Source organism: Myotis yumanensis, unplaced genomic scaffold, assembly GCF_028538775.1.
Source record: "Myotis yumanensis isolate MYYU_CA2020_CCGP unplaced genomic scaffold, mMyoYum1.0.hap1 SCAF_5, whole genome shotgun sequence".
Taxonomy (NCBI): Eukaryota; Metazoa; Chordata; class Mammalia; order Chiroptera; family Vespertilionidae; genus Myotis; species Myotis yumanensis.
Window position 1 is genome coordinate 11492748 of NW_027223756.1, and position 8096 is coordinate 11500843.

An 8096-nucleotide genomic window follows, 5' to 3' on the forward strand; every position below is an offset into this window, starting at 1 on the left:
AAAAAAAAAATCCTATTAAAACATAGACACAGAATCTAAATAGACATTTGCCCAAAGAAGACATGCAGATGGTCAATAGGTACATGAGAATGTACTCAACATCACTATTCATCAGGGAAATGCAAATCAAACCACAATGATGTATCACCTCACATCTGTTAGAATCTCTATCATCAAAAAGACAAGATATAAAAAAGCTGGCAAGGATGTGGAGAAAAGGGAACCTCTGTGCAATGTTGGTGGGAATGCAAATTGGTGTAGCCACTATGGAAAACAGTAGAGTGTCCTAAAAAAAAATTAAAAATAGAACTATTACCATATGATCCAACAATTTCACTTCTGAGTTTTTATCTAGAGAAAATGTAAACCCTAACTCAAAAAGATATACCCACCTCCATGTTCATTACAGTATTATTTGTAACTAGAGGCCCGGTGCATGAAATTCATGCACAGGTGCAGTCCCTAGGCCTGGCCAGCAATCAAAGTGTGAGCATCTGGCGTGGAAGGGCAGGTCCCAGGTGACCTCTGGGCCCTGGGAAGCACCTGGGCCCCCAGGTCCCTGCCTGTCCCCCTCAGCCTGAGTCACGGCACCTGCATCCCCATGTGGAGATGCTGTGAGTGAGGCCAGACGCCACAGGCCAGGGTACAGCGTGGGCCTCTGGGCTGCCCAGTGGTGCCACACAGAAGCCAGGCAGGCAGCATGCCTTCTCCCGGCCGGCCTTGCAAACTGGCTCCTGCGCAAACCCACGGGGAGCTGATTGGCCCCTGCGGTCCCTGCAGCTGTGGCCCGGCTCATCTGAAAGAGGCCGCAAGGGTGTGAGCGGGCTCCTTGCAGGCGCCCAGCACCTGAGTGCCCACTGCCAGCGCCACATTGCTGACGCTCACCATCTTCCATGCCGTCCCCTGGTTGTCAGCGCATGTCATAGCGACCAGTCGAACTCCCAATGACCACCCGAAGGGACAATTTACATATTAGGCTTTTATTATATAGAATAGCCAAGATATGGAAACAATCTAAATGTCCACCCTATCTAATAAAAGGTAATATGCAAATTGACCATCACTCCAACACACAAGATGGTCGCCCCCATGTGGTCAAAGATGGCCGACCCCATGTGGACACAAGATGGCTGCCACAAGATGGCCGGCAGGGGAGGGCAGTTGTGGGCGATCAGGCCAGCAGAGGAGGGCAGTTGGGAGGGACCAGGCCTGAAAGGGAGGGCAGTTGGGGGCGATTAGGCCTGCAGGGGAGGGCAGTTGGAGGCAATTAGGCCTGCAGGAGAGGGCAGTTGGGGGGAACCAGGCCTGCAGGGAGGGCAGTTAGGGGCGACCAGGCTGGCAAGGGAGGGCAGTTAGGGGCATCGGGCTGGCAGGGGAGTGGTTAGGGGGTGATCAGGCAGGCAGGCAGGCAGGCGAGCAGTGGGGAGCCAGCGGTCCCGGATTGTGAGAGTGATTTCCGACTGCCCGATCCACACATACATGCATACATACTAGACGCCTGGTGCGCAGAATTCGCACACGTGGGGGTGGTCCCTCAGCCCCGCCTGCACCCTCTCGCAATCCAGGACCACTGGCTCCTAACTGCTTGCTTGTCTGCCTGCCTAATGGCCCCTAACCACTTGTCTGCCTGCCAGATCACCCCTAACTTCTCACCTGCCTTCCTGATCACCCCTAACCGCCTCTGCTTTGGCCTCTGTCACCATGGCTTCATCAGGAAGGATGTCCGGAATGATGTCCAGAAGGTCATTCAGCTGTTTGGTCTAATTAGCATATTACTATATGCTAATATAGTAATATGTACAATACATATATACACACATATGTATTGATATACACACATTCATAAATGATAGTTTGACAGAAATCTGAATAGCAGATGTTAAAGGTAGAATGGATATCTTAAAAAACACAAGCAAAGGCTGACCTTGACACCCAATTAATAGGTCACTGTAAGTTCCAAAGGGAGGATAAACCCATCATCAGTGAGTTAGTCAGCCTCCACCTTCCTACCAGGGCAAGGTGATATAAAGTTTAAGATCATAAACTCTGGAATCAGCCTGTCTGGGTTTAAATCCAAATCCTACATCTATAATTTATATATATGATGTGAAGATCATTAAACTCTAGTCTGAAAGTAGAGATAACCATATTACCTTATGCATAGATTTAATCAGAGGTGTTGGCTACTGACATAATTCATATAAAGAATTTGAGTTTCAATTACTATTTAGTTGTTGTTCCCCCGGGGCTACCTTATCTCAGGCCTCACAATGGCTCTGGCTACCAAATATCAGGCTGAGTTGTGGTCAAGGAAAACAAGGAAAAACGAATGTGAGACTGGCAAATATGTCACTCCATATTTTATAAGACTTCCTAGTTATTTTAATCAGAGAACAAGTTTAAGGATTACTATATGTCATTAGCAGGACTATTAATTGGACTGACTACATCTTTTCCCAATTTATGAAATTTCTTCCCTAGCTGAATACTATAAAATCATGGCTGAGAACCAGACATGTGACTCCAATTTATACTTAAGCTTATTTAAATTTATCAAACTGTATTAGAGGTTAACTTTTCATAAGTTTTCAACTTATCTCCAGTTTCAGCACTGTCCTCTATTTTCCAAATTGTCCAGATTTACTTTGACAGCCTAAGTTCGGGGACAGAAAACACAGGCCAGAGAGAGAAAGCAGAAGTAGAAATGCTCCCAGATCCTTAAGTGGGTTTTTGCTCTGGTTTCTTTTCACCCTTGAGGTAAATGTACCAGTAATACCTGGAATTGTATTATATATACTAGAGGCCTGGTGCACAAAAATTTGTGCACTGGGGGGGGGGGAGAGGGGGTGCCCTCTCGCAGTCTGGGACCCCTCGGGAGATAACGACCAGCTGGCTTAGGCCTGCTCCCAGGTGGCAGAGGGCAGGCCCAATCCCTAAGTGCAGCCCCTGGTCAGGCTCAGAGCAGGGCCGATTGGGGAGTTGGGGCACCGCCCTGTCATGCACAGAGCAGGGCAAATCGGGAGGTTGTGATGCCACCCACAGTCACGCTCAGGGTAGGGCCGATTGGGGGGTTGGGGCACCGCCCCCTGTCACACTCAAGGCAGGGTCGATGGGGAGGTTGCGGCACCACCCCATCACTCACAGAGCAGGGCCGATCAGGGGGTTGGGGCGCTGCCCCCTGTCACTCACAGAGCAGGGCCCATCAGGGGGCTTGGGGCTCCGTACCCTTTCACACACAGAGCAGGGTCAATCAGGGGGTTGGGGAGCTCCCCCCTGTCACTCACAGAGTAGGGCCGATAGGGGAGTTGGGGCACCGCCCCCTGTCACACACAGAGCAGGGCGGATCAGGGGGTTGAGGCGCTGCACCCTGTCACACTCAGGGCAGGGCCAATGGGGAGGTTATGGCTCTACCCTGTCACACACAGAGCAAGGCCTGTGGAGGGGGTTGGGGCGCCATCCTCTAACACCCACAGAGCAGGGCTGATCAGGGGGTTGGGGCGCCACCACTGTCACACTCGGGCAGGGCCGATCGAGAGGTTATGGCTCTACCCTGTCAAACACACAGAGCAGGGCCAATCAGGGGGTTGGTGCACTGCACCCTGTCAAACACAGAGCCGCAGGGCAATCAGGAAATTGGGAGCTCCTCCCTATCAGGCACAGAGCAGGGCTGATCAGGGGGTTGGGGCGCCTTCCCCTGTCACGAACAGAGCAGGGCAGATAGGGACGTTGTGGCCCCACCCCCTGTCACACACAGAGCCGCAGGGCGATCCGGGGGTTTGGGCGCTGCCCACTGTCATGCTGATCCCGGTGCTGGGAGCCTTGCTGCTCCGCTGATCCCGGTGCCGGGAGGCATATTACCCTTTTACTATATAGGATAGAGGCCTGGTGCACGGGTGGGAGCTGGCTGCTTTGCCCTGAAGGGTGTTCTGGATCAGGGTGGGGGTCCCTGGCCAGTCTGGGTGAGGGGCTGAGGGCTGTTTTCTGGCTGGCGAGTGACTGCAGCTCCCAAGAGTGACTGAAGCTCCCAACCGCTCCTTGTTTCCTTTTTTTTTTTTTTTTTTTTTTTTTATTCTGGGCCAGCTCTAGCTCTGAGTCCTCGCTGCTGAAAACATCGATATAATGTTGCGGTCCGGGGCTGACTGAAAGCCGGTTTCTGGGGTTTTGTTTAGCTTCTATATTTGCAACATAGTACATAGTTGTTTAGAGTTGCAGCTGAGAGGCCGGCAAGTGAGGTGGGGAACGTTGGAGTCCGCAGTCACTGGAGCAAGCAAGCCTCCCTGCTCACTTCAGTGCATGGCTGCCGGCCGCCATCTTGGCTGACAGTTAATTTGCATAAGGATATGCTGATTAGCCAATGGGAAGGGTAGCGGTCGTACGCTAATTATCATGTTTCTCTTTTATTAGTGTAGATATATATATATATTTTTTTCTTTTTTTTTTTCCCCTGCAGTTGGAGGAGAGCCCTGCCTTGACCATAAGGAATTGGAGGGTGGAAGCCACAGACAAAGTGACTAATACAGTCATATGTCTGGTCAACCTTGTAGTGACCAATATAATAGAAGCAGCATAGTTTTCTGTAAAATGAGGATGACAGCAGCACCTGAGGTTGCTTATAAGTCATTGGGCTTTTTGCAAGGCTTGTGTGAGAGGAGGTGTAGAATACCTGCCCTCAACACCCTGAAAGTCTGAGCCGTGTTTGAGTCAGTATCAATCCCCCAGAACTACCTCTGTCCAGGCTGTGGCCAGGAAGCAGCTTCTCCCATGGAGGATGGGAGAGGCCATCTGAGTACTGAAAGCAAACTTCCAAATTCTCCATTTGGAACACCAGCCATGATGTTTCAGTGGGATTATTACTCTACAGATAAGCGCGTGTAATTGAGACTTGTACTATCTCTAAAAGCAGAACCCCAATAGGGCGCCACGATGAATATGTAACAGCATGATAGTAGAGTTATATTGCTACATCCGTCTATAATTCACATTTATTAGTGCAAAATTCTTCATCCCCACCACACACCCAATAATTATGGTCACTAATATGCGTTTATTTTTAAGCCTAGGTACTCTTTATTTATTTATTTTTTTCATGTGAGACAAGGGCAGTCTAGGTGAGGCTCCTTTCTTAACCACCTCTCCCAGGGGAAGGAAGCCCGGCCTCTCTACTCTCAGCTCGTCTGAGGGAAGGTTAGGTACTCTTAATTTGAGTAGGAAAATATATGTCTTAGCCTTTGCCTTCTCAACACACACACTTTTTTTCTCTGATGAGGCTACAAAGCTTTTAAGTAAAGCAAATTATTGTTTCCAAACTTTGAAAACATTTTATAGAAATTTAAATGTGATTATATATATATATATTTTCTTGCTTTAAAAATGTATTTAAAATGTATTGGAGGCAGAAAATTTGTGTTTCTAAATGTGGAGATCATTTTTAATGAACTTTCTGGTTTTTCTGTAAGATAGAGAGCGCTAAGCACAAATTGATGTGTTTACCTATCATTTCTATTAAATCAGGATATATGAAAATAGGATTTACTATAGTATCTCCTTAACAGTGTAGGGCATTTTGGCTAAATGGTTTCTACTAACAAACTATCAATAACTTAGAACATACTGAAGGAAATTTGTCGTCATTATTTGAATGCATGCACATTCAAACCTTTTTTTAAACCAACTAACTAGACACAGTATTCATTGCTATTTTGATCTGCTGGCTATGTTTGAAAGAAAAAAATATGTGTTTTCTTTAATGTATCCTGTAAGTTATGGTAGTTCCTATCAGGCCATTTAAAACAGCAAGGTTTTACTGTAACTGAACCATCCCTGGTCATTATGGGTACCTTAAATTTATATTCTCAATAAATATTTTTAAGTTTTCTTAGGATGGTCTTATCTTGGGGGGATTATAAGAAATCCTTCTATAGCATTACATTTTCTGAGAAAACAAGCAATTAACACCAAAGGAGACTCTCTTAATTCAAACTCCTATTTTCCTTTTAAAAAACTGGTTTGTTACAGAAAATAATTTAAAAGACCATTTTGTTTTTCAGGAATTCAATAGGTGACCATTTGGCTAGCTTTATTTTAGTTAGGAACTCACCTTCAAATTGGGTAGCATGCCAACACTATTGAAAATTATTTTGATCAGCTAGAAAACTACCTGAGGTTATTTGGCTCTGGAAATTAAATTCCAGGGAGAACACAAATATGGTACACTCAGAGCTCAACATACACCATTTTTATTTTGACAGATATCAAGACTGAAGGTCAACAGTGTGGACCATGTAAAATAGCCCAAAACTTGCATCATTTTTCAAAGAATTAACATAGCTTTAAGATAGAAATCCTCACCTATAATTCCAATAGCATAATTTGACTCCATTTTCTCAAATCTGAAGTCACTTTCAAATGGGAACTGTGTCTATGTAGTGCTACTTAGGCAACCAAAACTTGTTTAAGAAACTTTGTTGGCCCTATCTGCCTTAGATTGGACCAAGTAAAATTAATTCAATTTAGTCTTCCAGAAAAATAAAATTGGAGAATGTGACTTAGGTTTAACCCTCTAGTTGTGATAATAAAACCATGTCATGTATTAAGAACTTAATTTTTTACCAATGTGGCAAATGCTTTGCACACATAATTTTACTCAAGCCTCTCAGAAACCATATGAATTGGGTATTGTTATCATTTCATTAGAGATGAGGAAACTAGTGCTCAGTGTGGTAAAATTATCAATCCACTGAACCAAGTGGTTGTTTAATAAATAGCCACTCATGTAATAAAAGCTTTTAGCTCCTATCAAACCATTAATTTGAATAATATAGTAGAAGCAAACTGGAATTAAATTATTATTTCCCTCAAAGAGCTTATATTCTATCAAGATATATGCAACAATGCACATAAATAGGAGAAAAATGAAAATTACTATATTCATTCTACACACAAAATTATTGACACAAAAAAGATTAAGAATTATTCAAAGTAGTAATATAAGAAAACATTAGCATGTAATAAGGTAGCAAAATAAAAATACTTCCTCATTTATATATATTAAGTTTCTAAGAATCTATTGTATTCATAATGACAATGAGGCTAATTTCTATGTCTCTTTTCCTAAACCAATTTTTGCTAATATAGAAACAATGTGCATTTATTTTGGTTAATGAACCTGTCTTCTTTGAAGGAATCCAAAGGACCATTTCCTCACTAACTAGCTACCCAAAGAAGCTGTTCAGTCTTAAAACAGGAATCATTTAAGCCTGCATCAGGCTTCGTCCAGTCGAGTTTGAAACATTTGAAAATAACAACTCAAAACTGTAGAGTTTTTTCCAATGCGCAGAACATAATATCAAAAACAGACAAGAAGTCTTAGCATAATGAGAATGTTTTGCAAATGAGAAATTATAGATAATTGCTGTTTGTTCTTGTTTTCATAGAACGAAGTATAATTATTATTAACAAGAGGCTTGTTCCAATAATTATTTCTGGTTATCCCAGGGCACAAATGCATTGAAGCAGAAAACAATGCATTTTCACTCAGAGTTTTTGTTCTGAGATCATCTCTTATCACTTTCAGAGGTTATTATGAATGCTTGTTCTGAGTATGTACAAGTCTTGGCACTCTATAACCAAATGTGTGCTTTCTGAGTTGAATATCACATCATTTTCTTCAATATTTAAAAAGAAATTATCTAACTATGCACAGTATTGCATAGTATTGTAGAATTGTTATTTTACATAATGAGTAAAACAGGGTTCAAAGCAAATATATCCAAATGCTATGTGGGATTCTAGGTAACAAATAACTAAGGATTAATATTTATTAATAAAAGATGAGATGGTACCCTTAGCAGTAACCTTGGGAACCTAGTAAGCACATTCTTATCATGCCAGTTGTTAAATATTTTGAATATTACCCCTGGACATAATAACACTAAGAGTTACTGAACCTTTATTATGTAAAGGCAGTATTTAAGCACATTTAATCCTATCAAGTAAATGTTTTTGTTATACACCTCTTCTAACAATGAGAAAACTGAAATACAGAATATTTAGGCAATTTTGCCAAAGTCACTCTGCTAGGAAGTGGTGGTGCTTGG

At 43.3% G+C, this 8096-nt stretch overlaps 1 non-coding gene across 1 annotated transcript; it reads right to left on the reverse strand.

Moving 5' to 3' along the window:
- Positions 1 to 5084: 5084 nt before the first annotated feature.
- On the reverse strand, positions 5085 to 5201 carry LOC139011944 (small Cajal body-specific RNA 21). Its single transcript, XR_011471747.1, has one exon. It is a non-coding gene; the product is annotated as a small Cajal body-specific RNA 21 (non-coding RNA).
- Between the last annotated feature and the right edge of the window lie 2895 nt (positions 5202 to 8096).